This window comes from Hypanus sabinus, chromosome 17 (assembly GCF_030144855.1).
Source record: "Hypanus sabinus isolate sHypSab1 chromosome 17, sHypSab1.hap1, whole genome shotgun sequence".
Classification (NCBI taxonomy): Eukaryota; Metazoa; Chordata; class Chondrichthyes; order Myliobatiformes; family Dasyatidae; genus Hypanus; species Hypanus sabinus.
The window spans coordinates 37,939,670-37,953,973 of record NC_082722.1 but is presented as its reverse complement, the minus strand read 5'-3'; the positions used below and the strand labels follow the sequence as shown (position 1 = coordinate 37,953,973).

General features: G+C 43.0%; 2 long non-coding RNA genes across 2 annotated transcripts in view; one reads left to right on the top strand and one right to left on the bottom strand.

Annotated features, from left to right (window-relative positions):
• The window catches only part of LOC132406830 (uncharacterized), a 33,183-nt gene extending 26,167 nt beyond the window's left edge, over nt 1-7,016 (top strand). The window contains exons 3-4 of the long non-coding RNA XR_009516263.1: nt 3,399-3,453; nt 4,932-7,016. This is a non-coding gene — a long non-coding RNA (uncharacterized LOC132406830). The remainder of the gene's footprint in view (nt 1-3,398; nt 3,454-4,931) is intronic.
• LOC132406832 (uncharacterized) overlaps nt 1-14,304 on the bottom strand; it is a 97,677-nt gene that overhangs the window by 11,609 nt on the left and 71,764 nt on the right. The window lies entirely within an intron of this gene.

Genomic DNA, 14,304 nt, shown 5'->3' with positions numbered 1-14,304 from the left:
GGGGAAAAAATAGTCAGGGAATACTGTCCTGGTAATCACTCTGCAAGAAGCTGCCCATATGGAGTAAGATTAAATTACATTACATGACCCTCATTGTCTTGTTCCTCGTGTGAACTGGGCTTCAGCTTATGATTTAAAAGGTTTACACAATCTATCAAATGGCATCCCAGCATGAAAGGAGGGAAGTAAAAAAGTAGAAGAATTACATTGTTGCTTTATGACATTTACCATGAGTATAGCAACAAAAGAATTAATTCATTACAAACTTGAAAAAATGCAAATTAGCCATGCAGAATAAGTAAAGGAAGACTCAGAAATTCTGTAAATTTCTTCCACATCTCTGATGGAATTCTCATTGGAACCATAAATGTCTGAGCAAGGTACCTATGCCTTCTCCTAACCTACCTCCTGCTGTAGTTACAGTAGGAGATTGGATGAATTCCATAAAGTTTTGTGATCATACATTTCATTATGAAAATGTAGTTTCTATCAGAGTCAAGTTTCAATTCCCAAGTTTGCCGCATCCAGTGTCAGAATGATGCTTGACAAGTCATTCTTTTATTGCTATCTGGAGGTCGTGATCAAGACTGAAGTTCAAATTAACAAAATACACAAGCTACCTGGGATGTCAGCAGAGGGATACAGTGGTCCTCTGCCTTTGCACTTGCATTCTGTACTCTAAACTTCAGTCTAGTCATTGAGCTGCCATACAAAATCCCTCTGACATGCAGCTGAACTCAGCCACACCAACAGTCACCAGAATCTCAAAGTTGATACCAATGGCCTTTAGTTCTGTCAAATATCACCTTGCCTCACATCTGAGAGGTTCATATAATCTTCAGGAACCTACATCTAAAAATCCACTGGGACCATGCTGACCTCCGAATTCACTTTGTGTTCCTTCGGCCCTTATCATGTCACTTTGAACAGCAATGAAGGAAGCCTAGTAAAAAGCTTAGTCCTAAACAAGGAACTAGTTCAAAGCAGAACTAGTCTACTCAGGTGCCAACAGTCTTTAAGGACATGGACATTTCTAATCATCGTCCAAAGAGGACATGAGCAATGTGGACACTTCATGTTTAAGTTTGAAATTAAACCTTGAATAATATAACCCCAATCAAACTATAAATCATATCATCACATTGTTCCTTTGATACCAATTCTGTGGGTATACCTTTGAAATATAACCTCTCACTGAAAAAGGGCAGGCAATGGCTTACAAACCTCAAGCTAAATTTCTAAATGTTGCACCAGCCATACATAAGAAGGGGATGAAAATTCAAAATCGTACATTACATGTTGTTTGGCCAACTCATTCATGAAAATGTAAAACTTTCAATAAAGTTCAAAAAAATCTTTCATGCCTGCACAATAATGCTTTAAATGTTGTGAGATTGTCAGTGATATTAACAATTATCAATGTTATAGAGAATGATTGAAAAGGTACAAAATATTTCCAAACATAATTGCTACTCATGCCTCTGGACACATCTTCAGTGATGTTCCTGGAATCATAGGGTGTTTCGGGTCTTTCAACATTCTACATCCTCCTCCAGGTGACGCAGCTGGGGCTGATCAGACCCCAACTTGTGTCCAGACGACTAGTTACTTATGACTCCATGGCACCCCTCTTTTGAGCCATAGCCATTTTGATCCCTTCTCTGCCGCACTGGTGGTACTGCGGATGGATCACCTCTTCCTCTCTCCCTTGATGCCCAAATTGCTGAAGACTCTGGCTAAGGAATGGGCTGCAAGTCCTCTACAACCAACCTCCACTGGGAGACACCTCGCTCTCCATCCAGAATGACTTTGAGCCAGAAATTTGACATCAGAATCATCTATCTTGTGTGGGATTGTACAAAGAAGGAAAGATGGTCTGATGATTCATAATCACATTGCAACAACTTAGTTCATTAACTGAGGCTCAGTTATGTCCAGAGACTTGAGTACCATTATACATTTTGACAAACCAAAACTGTACTGGGGGCTGCTGCACTGTCACAAGTGCTATCTTCCAGATCATAACCGTATTTCTAGTCAACTGGATGTAAAATGTTTTGTGGCAACATTTCAAAAAAAATTAAGAAAGTTATCCATGTTGTTCTAGCAAAGATGTAGCCCTCATCAACATAATTTTAAAAAAATGACTATCACATGGCTGTTTGTGGGATTATGCTGAAGTGAAATTGGCTGCTGTTTTCCCCACATTACATTGGTAACACATTTCAAAATTACTTTGTGGCTGTAAAGCATTTTGGAATATCTGGAAGTTGTTTTTGGCACTATATAAATGCAAGATTTTTCTTACCAAGTACCATTTCGCACATCCTCTGCAACTATTCATTTCTATATTTGTGCCTCAGTTTTCATTATTTCTACATCTAGAGAATTGCCTTCAACAAATCTGAGATAATACCTCTAAATTTCTTGGTAAGAAGTCCAGCCACTTTTTTCCTTATTTCTCTCCACCTTTCAACACCTCCTCCAATTCACCTCTTGCCTTCCCAACTAACTTTTCTGCTAATTTTTGCTTGTTATCTGAGATTTCCCTCCTCTTTTGTGTGAAACACCTGAAAATATTTGCAACATTGAAGCTACTGCAAAGGTATACTTTGCCAAGCAAGCAGTTGTTAAAAATAACTGTACAATTCCCTCAAATAACTCTGAAAGTATACATGGAAAACTTCTTTTAAAAGTAGGTGCCAAAAAATTATGAAGTTTACTGTCAGCTACCTTGAAGATGATGCCCCTGTGGAATACGTAGCTCACTGGACATAACAAGTCTACCCTTTTTGTTGAGATTTCCACTTATAATCCTTCAATGTGGTAACCATTTACTGCTATAAATGAATGATTAGCTATTCACAGGCCATCAGAGAGTTACACATTCCTTACTTATAATACTCTCTAGGAACATTCTACAGAAAATAGTTTAAACAAATTGGTATGACTTTCTTCAGATGACTGTTATGATGCCAGAAGTAAGATCTGAAGTTTATAGTTTCTATGTAAGTGTCACTGAGCAAGTTAAAGATACAATTGTGAACTTTATGAACCTTACATTCTGCAGTGTGCAATTTTTTCTTAAATGCCAATAAACATTTATGAACAAACTGTCTCATCACCTAATTAAAGATTATATTTCAATTATTATTGTAAAATTCAGAAATTCCCTCAGATGTAGATAGATTCTATTCGCGCAAAGGATTCAGATTCTGGTTGTACCCAATGCTACATAATCCTATGTATTTTTGGTTTGAAAGCAAATGCAAGTTTAATATACTTTGGAAAGTGCTAAACAGTGAAAGTGACACAGAAACAATATGGTATGGAGTTTTCTACACTTAAGCAGTGTTTCTGATGCAATTCCTCGATAACATTTTCATACAATTTTTCAGATCATGGCAAGACAAGCATTTACTGCTCATCCCCAAGTTCCTCTGAGAAGTGATGGTGAGTCGCGGCCTTGAATCACTGACACACAAGATTCTACAGAAGTCTTGATGAAGGGTATTGGCCCAAAATATTGACGGTTTATTCTTGAATTGAATTGACTTTATTTCTTACATCCTTCATATAGACGAAGAGTAAAAGTCTTTACGATACGTCCCTGTCTAAATGTGCAATGTGCAAATTATATTAATTTATAATAAATAGTATGTACACAGGACAGTCAATACAACATAGAAATACAGTTGTATCAGCATGCATTAATTAGTCTGATGGCCTGGTGGAAGAAGCTGTCCTGGAGTCCATTGGTCCTGGCTTTTATGCTGCGGTACCATTTCCCAAATGGTAGCAACTGGAACAGTTTGTATTTGGGGTGACTCAGGTCCCTAGTGATACTTCAGGCCCTTTGTAAGTGTTTCAGATCTTTGTAAATGTCCTGAATAGTTGGAAGTTCACATCTACAGATGCGCTGGGCTGTCCGTACCACTCTCTGCAGAGTCCTGCGATTAAGGGAAGTACTGTTCTCATACCAGGCAGTGATGCTGCCAGTCAGGATGCTCTCAATTGTGCCCCTGTAGAAAGTTCTTTGGATTTGGGGGCCCATACCAAACTTCCTCAACCGTCTGAGGTGAAAGAGGTGCTGTTGTGCCTTTTTCACCACACAGCGGTATGTACAGACCACGTGAGATCCTCGGTGATGTGTATACCGAGGAACTTAAAGCTGTTCACCCTCTCAACCCCAGGTCCATTTGTGTCAATGGGAGTTAGCCTGTCTCTATTCCTCCTCTAGTCCACAACCAGCTCCTTTTGTTTTTGAGGGAGAGATTGTTTTCTTGACACCACTGTGTTGGGGAATGACTTCTTCTCAGTAGGCTGCCACATTATTATTTGAGATTAGGCCGATCAGTGTAGCGTTGTCAGCAAATTTAATTAGCAGGTTGGAGCTGTGGGTGGTGACACAGTCGTGGGTATACAGAGAGTAAAGGAGCACGCTTAGGACACAGCCCTGTGGGGCTCCTGTGTTGAAGGTCGGAGGGGCAGAGGTGAGGGAGCCCACTCTTACCACCTGCTGGCGATCTGACAGGACATTCCCCTCTATAGATGCTGCCTAACTTGCTGAGTTCTTCCAGCACTTTCTGCGTGTGGCTGAAGATTTTCAGTCCTGATGAAGTTTTGGCCTGAAACATTAATCACCCTCTAAAGATGATGATTGACTTGCTAAGTTTCTCCAGAACTTCATGTGTGTTGTCTTGAACCACTGCTGTCCATCTTTGTTAACAGTGAACACAATGGAAGCGGCTATCTGATCACAGCTTTTACAATTTTCAGAATGGACTGAAGCTTGAATTCTGGTACAAAAATAGGTGGTGGTGTATGTTTTTTAGTCAATTCTCATTGGTGCATGGACATTGGGGTTATGTCAACTTCTTGTTCCCTTGACTTAGAACAATTAAAAATGTAGACTATTCTGCTTGCCTCAGGAATGCTCATCTGTGATCCTGGCCAGCACGATGCAGTCTGTAAACAAGAAACGGCCCGTCCCGATGAATTTCGAATTATAGTCAGTGACTTTAACCAGTTGTATTTGAAGAAATCCCTGCCCAATTATCACCAGCACATAACCTGTTGCACCAGTGGTCCCAACACAACAGATCACTGATACACTACAATAAAGAAGGCCTTTCCTTCCTGAGACTGGATTTTGGCAAGTCGAATCATTTGGCTGTACTCCTACAACCTGCAGGCAGACAGAGCCTAAAAAGCAAGACTCCAGAGATCAAGACATCTAAGAGGTGGTTGCGAGAGGCAGAGGAATGGTTAGACGGTATTACTTTGAGTCAGTGGACTGGGCTGTGATGAAGAATTCATCTGAGGGCTTGAATGTCTATACCAGGGTCGTTACAGACTTCATTAAGAGAGCTGTTTTAAAAATTGTTTAGGGTTTTCCCCAATCAGAAGCCCTGGATAAACAATGAAATCTGGAACCTACTGACAACCAGATCAGAGGCACTCAAGTCTGGAGATCAAGAATACTACAAGAGGTGCAGGTGTGATCTTCGGAAAGCCACCTCTTGGGTGAAGAGGAGATTCCAGACTAGACTGGAATCAGTGAGGGACGCTTGACAGCTGTGGCAGAGCTTGAATGCCGTAATCTCCTACAAAGTGAAAACTTGCACCATAGAGGACAGCAGAGCTTCGCTCCCAGGTAAGCTCAATCCCTTCCATATGTGCTTTGACAACCAGAAAAGGGAGGAACCATCACACACCCCCATGTCTCCCAGTGATCCTTTGGTTTCAGTGTCTGAAGATGACATGCGGGCTGCCTGCAAGAGAATGAATCCAAGGAAAGCATCCAGTCCGGACGGAGTACCTGGCCGAGTACAGAAGACAACACTCATTTAAGGACTCTGTTATATCGTTATTTCATGCTCGTTATTTATTGCTATTTATTTATATCCATGTTTTCACAGTTTGTTTACAGTTTACAGTTACTGTTCTACAGACTTGCTAAGTATGACCATCGAAAAAGATTCTCGGGATTGTATGTGGTGACATGTATTTACTCTGATAATAAATTCACTTTGAACTTTGAAGAAGGTCCAACAGTGCGACTGGTAAGGAGGCACTGTTATGCAGCAGTGGGAGCTGACGTAGATCCACTAAGCTCCATCACCTCTTTTAGCACTGTAAAAGTTCCAGGTAGATGATGAAACGGTGATAGCTTCTCAAGTCAGAATAGTGCACAATTAGAAGATGCTGTGGCTGTTGGCCTTATCCTCCACGGTGGTAGAGATAGAAAGTTGGGAGCTACTGTTGGTGTTGGTGCATTATTGTACATCATGGCTAATATCCTCCCAACCATTGAGCACACCTACGTGAAATGCTGTCGAAGGAAAGCAGCATCCATCATCAGAGATCCTCACCACCCAGGTCATGTTCCCTTCTTGCTGCTTCCATCATGTAGAACGTACAAGAGCCTCAGTTCTTGCACTGCCACGGTCAAGAACAGTTACATCCCCTCAACCATCAGGCTCTTGAAAAGACGGGCAAAACTACACCCACTTGTTCAATCGTCAAAATGTTCCTACAACCAAGAATCTCACTTTAAGGACTCCTATCTCATTATCTCATGCCCTCATTATGTATTGCTATTTATTTATAATATAAATACATAATATAATATAACTCTGAACTTGCACAGTTTGTTGTCTTCTGCACTCTGCCTGATCTTGCATTGATCCTGTTATAATTACTATTCTATAGATTTGCTGAATATGCCGACAGGAAAATGAATTCCAGGGCTGTCTATGGTGACATATATGTAATTTGATAATAAAATTTACCTTCAACTTTGAACATACACCTGGATACAGTGAAAACCTTGTCTTGCATACTACTCATACAGATGAATCATCACACAATGAGAATCATTATACAGTGCAATGAGTTAGCAACAACAATGCAGAATAACTACATTGAAGAACTACAGTGCAAGCTCTTCACAAGGTATATTGAGAGGCCAAGAGTCCATCTTATCGTTAGGGAGTATTATGAAGCTATGTGGAAATAGCAGCTATTAATGTAAACAAAAAACAGTTCTTATTGCAAATGTAAATAAGTTCAGGTTGCTTGCAATTAACCTTTGGATGCATGAGTCTCTACCGAGAATATCTCCAGAGTGATACCTGCTTGGTGTGACAGATAAAGATTTCTATATCACTAGCTTCAGTGTCTCTCCAGTGATTGGGAGTCAATAAGCAATAGAATGATGTAGGCGTCCTTGCTGTCCAGATGCTTCAGGGATGAGTGTAGAGCCAGGGAGGATGCTAATTGTTGTAGACCTGTTTTGGAGGTGGGCGAATTGCAGTGGGTCAAGGTTGTCTGAAAAGCTGAAGCTGATGCATGCCATGACCAGCCTCTAAAAACACCTCATAACAATAGATCTCAGAGCCATTGTACAGTATTCATTAAGAAATCAGAATCGAACAGAATCAGGTTTAATATCACTGGCATATGTTGTGAAATTTGTTGTCTTTGCAGGAGCAGTACATAATAATAGAAACAAGGCTGTGAATTACAGTAGGTATATATAATAGTTACATTAGATAAGTATTATAAGTAGTATAATAAAATTGAAATAAAAAAGTAGTAAGGTATTTCATCAGTTCAATGTCCATTCTGAAATCCGATGGCAGAGGGGAAGAAGCTGTTCCTGAATTATTGAGTGTGTGCCTTCAGGCTTCTGTACGTCCTTCCTGGTGGTAGTAATGAGAACAAGGCATGACCTGGGTGGTAAGGATCCTTTATGATGGACGCTGCCTTTTTGAGGCATCTCTCCTTGAACATGGCTTGGATACTATAGAGTGGTGGTTGCCATCCCGTCAATCGTGATCGACTAGTCGATCTTTGAAACTTTCTCAGTAGATCCCGAAAAAAAAAGAAAAAAAATACACAAGTACTGTTGAGAGATTGTTTCCAGGTTGCGGGGTTTAGTTCTGTTCTTTCTGCCCAGTGCGCATGTGTGTAGCTCCCCCGCCACGCCCTACAGTGTACTTCAGTCGTCCCCAACCACCAGGCCGCGAGGAAACGATATGAGTCAGCTGCACCTTTCCTCATTCCCTGTCACGGCCACTGATGAACTTGAATGCACGCGAGGTCATTAGTTGCCTAAACACAGTGACTCCCGCGTGACGTGGCCGGCGGGAAGTGCCGTTGCTACTGGCCTGGAGTGCGGACAGACGGGCGCCGTCTCTAAACCTGTTTAGCACACCGAATGTTCATGGGGAACCCGGTGCTAAAATACTTGCAGACGACCACATTCGGGCTCAGGATTTCGTAAGTAGCAGAGCAGGTACCGCGCTGCGATCTACTGAAAGTCATCCCTTAAGACAAACTTTTGTCGGCTGATAGATCCTATGGGGAGGTGGGCGCACGTACTGTCGCACTCCTCACTCGGTCGGTCACTGTCTCTGGACTGCGACCACCGTGGCCCCGGCATGGTGACCTCTGGTGACCTCTTACCCCACCCACAACCAGCCGCACCTGGCCAAGGCATCTGGCAGTAGGCAGGCGGGAGTCTGGAGTTCGGGCCTGGAGGCTGTCTAATGAGGCAATGAAGCCCTCAAAACTGCTTCGGTACCTTAAGTCCAAGCACCCTGCACTTAAAGACAAACCTGTTGAGTTTTTTCAGCGGAAAAAAACGTGAGCAAGTAGGACAGCAGCTGAGAGCCAGGAAAACTAAATTGTGGAATAGACTGGACATAAGGAATCTGCTTCAAGTATCGCTGTATTCCGGTCATGTTTAACATGTTTAACCCCCATCGGCCCGCAAGAATATTGTCAATATTAAACTGGTCCGCAGAGCGAAAAAGGGTGGTGACCCCTGGTGTACATACATCATCTCTACTTCCAGGTTGCGGGGTTTTACTTCTGGTCTTTTCTGTCCCGGTGCGCATGCGTGTAACTGATCGATTTGTGGTTGATCTTGCCTTTCACTAAGGCCGAGGTAGGGGATCTTGGGCTTCAAAAGGTTGGTGACCACTACTCTAGAGGCTGGTACCCATGGTGAAGCTGACTAAGCTTACAACTTGCTCTAGACTATTTTGATCCTTCTCAGTAGCCCCATTCTGCCACCCCCCCCCCCACCCCCACCAGATGGTGATGCAACAAGTTAGAAGGTATGTCATCTGTTTTTTTCTTGGATATTGGGATAATAGCAGTCTTCTTAAAGCAGGCAGGAACCACAGAGTGAAGCAGGGAGCAGTTAAAAATGTCCGCTGAAATGGCTAACACTTGGGGACATCGTTTTAAGGTGCTTGGAGGAAGGTACAAGCGAGATGTCAGAGGCAAGTTTTCACACAGAGAGTGGTGGGTGTGTGGAATTCACTGCCAGCAATGGTGGTAGAGACAGATACAACAGGGTCTTTTAAAAGACTCTTAGATAGGTACACAGAGCTTAGGAAAATAGAGGGCTATGTGGTAGGGAAATTCTAGGTATTTTTTAGAGTAGGTTACATGGTTGGCATAAAATTGTGGGCTGAAGGGCCTGTAATGTGCTGTAGATTTCTATGTTTATGTCTAATATCCCTGCCAAATGCTTCATGCAGGATCGAAGGACTGTATCTGAGCCCAATACATTCCATGGCTCAGCCTCTGGAACAATGATGTTACTTCCACGATGGAGACTGTAGCTTCAGGTGCTCTGGGTGGTGAAGTACCCATTCCCTTCTGTTCAAAATATGCACAGGCTGCTAGACTAGACCTCTTGTCATTTGTATCTGCTCCTTAGCAATCATCTCTGCCTTCCTCCTTAGATTTGAAAACTTTTTCAAGAAAGTTCCTCTATGATAGTGTTTGCATAATGTGGCATGTATGATCTGATAAGCAATAAAATAGACAATTAAGAATTCCTTAGGTCCTGGGAGAGCACCTGGGAAAATCGCGAGAGAAAAGGAGGTGACATTATCTATTTTCTGGGTGGAATGGCTTCTAACAGATATAAAGTACCACTTCTGCCTTAACTCCAAGTTACAGCTTTATCCCCCAAAATTAATGTTCTTTAAGTTTCTACTTTAGTAGGCTGTGGTCAACAGTTGATTTATCATCCACACCCCACAGGGATGGAAAATTTCAAAGGTTCTCAATCCTTTGAGAGAGAAAGTTTATTTTCATTTCAATGAGTGATCCTTAATGCTGTGATTTTAAACTGTGATTTCAGAATCAACAGCCAGAAGAATCAACTAGTCAGCATCAGAATCAGACTTATTAATACTATCTTATATGGTGTGAAGTGTGTTGTTTTATTAAGTTACGTAGTAAATAAATAGTTCAAAATAAAAGGAGTAAAGAAGTAGTGGTCATGGGCTCATGGGTTCATTTGGGTATCTGATACAGGAGTGAATGAAGTTGTTTCTGAATCGTTGTGTGTGCATTATCAGGCTCTGGTACCTCTTCCCTGATGCTAATAAAAGAAGAGGACGTGTCCTGGATGGCAAGTGTCCTTAATGATGGCTGCTGCATTCTTGGGCACTACTTTTTGAAGTTTTTCTTGATTGGGGAGTTGGATGTGTGTGCGGTAGAGCTTCCGAATCTACAACCTTCTCTGTAGCCTTTCACAATCCTCTACATTGGGTTCTCCACACCAGGCAACCAGTCAGAATCTTCTCCACTGTACATCTGTACAAATTTGCAAGTGTTTTTGATGATGTACCAAAATCCTAATGACCTGGAACCACCGGTGTGCCTTCTTTGTGAAAAGTGCCGGGGCCCAGGTTAGGTCCTCTGCAGGAACTTAAAGCCGCTCATCCTTTCCACCACTGACCCTTCAAAGAGGACTGGTGGGTGTTCTGCAAAAACAATTCTTTGCTCTTGCTGTCATTAAGTGTAAGTGCGAAGTGTAAGGTGTCGTAATACCCTTAATCAGCTGACCTATCTTACTCCTGTATGCCTCCTCATCACCAAATGAGATTTTACAAACGATAGTGTTTTGACTGATCAAAGTCACTGGAGAGACACTGAAGCTGGTGATCTAGAAGTCTTTATTCAGCAGAACAAGCAGGCACCATTCTGGAGACACTCTCAGTAGAGGCTCACAAACCCAAAGGCACATCACATTTTTGAACTAAGATCGAAGGTAATGGTAGTAATGGCCCACTGCTCTCCACAGCTAGATTTTTTAATGGTGAAGTGCAGGTGCTTCTACTTGTCGAGGGGGCTCGCTTCTGATGTGATTTTTGATGCTGATATCACCCCAGTGCTGGGGAAGCGCTGCAGGAGCTCTACGGCGCAATTCGCAAACTCAAAGCCACTCACCACGATGGTGTCGTCATTGTTGTTGGTGATTTCAATCACGCCAACTTAAAAAAGAGCAGTCCTGCCAGAGTGCTACCAGCAGGTCAACTTTGCAACCAGAGGAGGGAATATATTGGACCTAGTTAAGACAATGATCATGGAACCTGCAAGGCCGTTCCCCCCGACCCCCACTCTCATCCCAGATACTCAGACCACATATTCAGTTTGCTAATCCCTGCATACAGAACACTGATTAAACAAGTCAAACAGGGAGATCAGAACCTGGCCAGAAGGGACCACCTCAGCGCTGCAGGACTGCTTCAGAAACACGGACCGGAGTATATCCAGGGGTGCGCTACTTATGTTCATCATGCCGACATTGGGGAGTATGCAGGGTCGCTGACTGGCTACATAGGAAAGCACATCGATGACGGTACCACGATTAAGCACCACACTGTCACGATGAACCAGAAACCATGCACTGGTTTCTGCAAAGGTTCATGCACTGCTTAGGAATCAGGACCCTGCCTTCAGATCAGGAGTCAGGATGACTGTAAGGTCAGCAAGAGCTACACTCCCCCATGCCACCAGAAAGGCACAGGAAATCCACAGATACCTTTGTGACACCAGGGACACACGACACACGTGGCCAGGTATACAAATGTAACCGATTACAAGACCACCCTACGTGTCAATGACAGTGACGCCCCTCCCTCCTTTCTGATAGGCTGAGTGCATGGTTTGACCAATTGAATGATGTGATATCAAGGAAAGTCCCTTCACTTTCTGAGGAACAGGCACCCTAACGGGCAGCCGAGGTGTGGAAGACCCTAGCCAGGGTAAACCCAATCCAAGCCTCAAGTTTGGATCACTTACCTCTGCCAGGTCAGGCGCTGAGGGACTCTGTGGCCCAGCTAACAGAAGTCCAAATGGATATTAAGCCTTAATATTAAAGTCTTTAATATCTCTCTGAAAAAGTCCACTGACTGTGCAGGCTTCAAGGCACCCAGGAGAACACGGTAACTGGCCTAAATGATTACTGCCCAGTGACACTGACTTCAACAATCATGATGTGCTATGAGTGGTGGTAATGGATCGTACAAAATTCCACCTTCCAGCTACTTTGAGCCCCTGCCAGTTTGCCTACTGCTCAAACCGATGCACCGATGATGCCATAGCCTCAGCCCTTTACTCCGTCATATCCCAGCTAGAAAATGATGCCTTGTATGCCGGGATGTTGTTCTTTGACTTCAGCTTGGTGTTTAACACAACCATCCCTCAGAGGCTGGTGGGTAAGTAAACTCTCCTCATTGGGACTCAACGCCCCTTTCTGTAACTGCATCTTGGAATTTTTGACAGAAAGGCCCCAGTCAGTCCAAGTTGGCAGCAACATCTCAAGCTCCATCATGCCAGACTCTGGTGCCCCCCAGGGTTGTGTGCTCAGTAAGTTGTGATTCACGACTGCAATGCCAGATCCAGCTCAATCGCATCATACTACAGTGATTGCCTCATCAGAAGCAATGAGTCAGCATACAGAGAGTAGGTAGAGAAATTTGTCAAATTGTGTGATAACAGTAACCTGGTTCTCAACGTCGACAAGACAAAAGAGATGATTGTGGACTTCAGGAAGCTGCAGGTCGACCATGCTGTGCACACACCAGACTATCTGACCTGGACACATAACAACCCCCTCACTAGTCAAGAAGCTACAGCACAGTCTACACGTTCTGAGGAGATTGAGGTGGGCAAGGCTCCCTGGCCTCGTTCTAACAGCTTTCTATAGGAACACCACCAAGCAGGTCCTGTCCCGCTGCATCGTTGTGTGGTACGGAATCCATGAGACATCGGACTGCAAGGGCCTAGACAGGACTGAGAAACCACCGAGAGGATCATCGGGGTCTCCCGCCCCCCCCCCCCCCTTTGGTGACACTGAGCAGCGGGGTTGCAGATGAAAAGCCCAAAGCATTGTTGAGGATCCCAACCACCCATCCCACAATCCCTTTGACCCACCACCAACAGGAAGGAAGTACAGGAACATCAGGACTAGGACTGCCAGACCGGGTAACAGCTTCTTCCCTCAGGCTGTGAGACTAATCAATACCCTGCTACCACCGAGGTCTCTCACTGTCAGCCGAGCTGTTTACTATTTACCATTTACCTGTGCCGAACTTTATTACATGCAGTTTGAATTATATTTTATTAACTATTTATAATATAATATTTTGGCTATGCGCTGTGTGTGATATATGTTGTGTGAGTGCACTGTGGTCAGGAAGAATATTATTTCATTCGATTGTAAATATGTACAGTCTAATGACAATAAGCATGAACTTGAACAGTAGCTGATACAATACAATTTCAACAGTTACAATGAAATTTTTTCCTGCAATATTTAGCCATCATGATATTTGCTTAGAATTACATACACCTCTGACTGTTCAAACACCTTTGTTACAAAGTGATTCACTCAAGTAGTCTAAAAGCAGAAATCACAGGCACTTAAAATCAATGTTGTTAGGGCTTTCTCTGAGTACACAAATATCAAAACTTCAATTGTTACAATGACATTGTTTACTTCAATACTTTGTGTTAACAAAAGGTTTCTTTGAGATATGCAATGGAAGTACATTGTAATTGATAAACTACCTCAAGGTCCAAATGCCTTTTGGAGAAACATAAATATTCTAAAAACTGTTGATGACTGAGAAACAGACATTCAGAATTAATGTTGTCAGGGGTGTCTCTGAGAACACAAATATTGTTTGTGATTGTCTATACCTGTGACCAAGCTTGATATGCTAAGTGACAACATCAGTCTGCTCTTCCATCTTGAATTCAGTCGTAATGGTAATGGAGAACATTCTTCTCGGCAGCGCAACGCAGCGCGCAGCGGCCACTCCAGGAGTGAATATCTGTTATCTGTAAGTAGGGGCCGTGTACAATCCTGATTTGATGGAAACCGACGTGTGAAGCACGGGGAAACATCTGGTGGAACTTTTGAAATGCCTGTTTCGCTGCCGCTGCTACTATGTGATTGGAAAAATCTCCGGGAGGAAGGCCCCG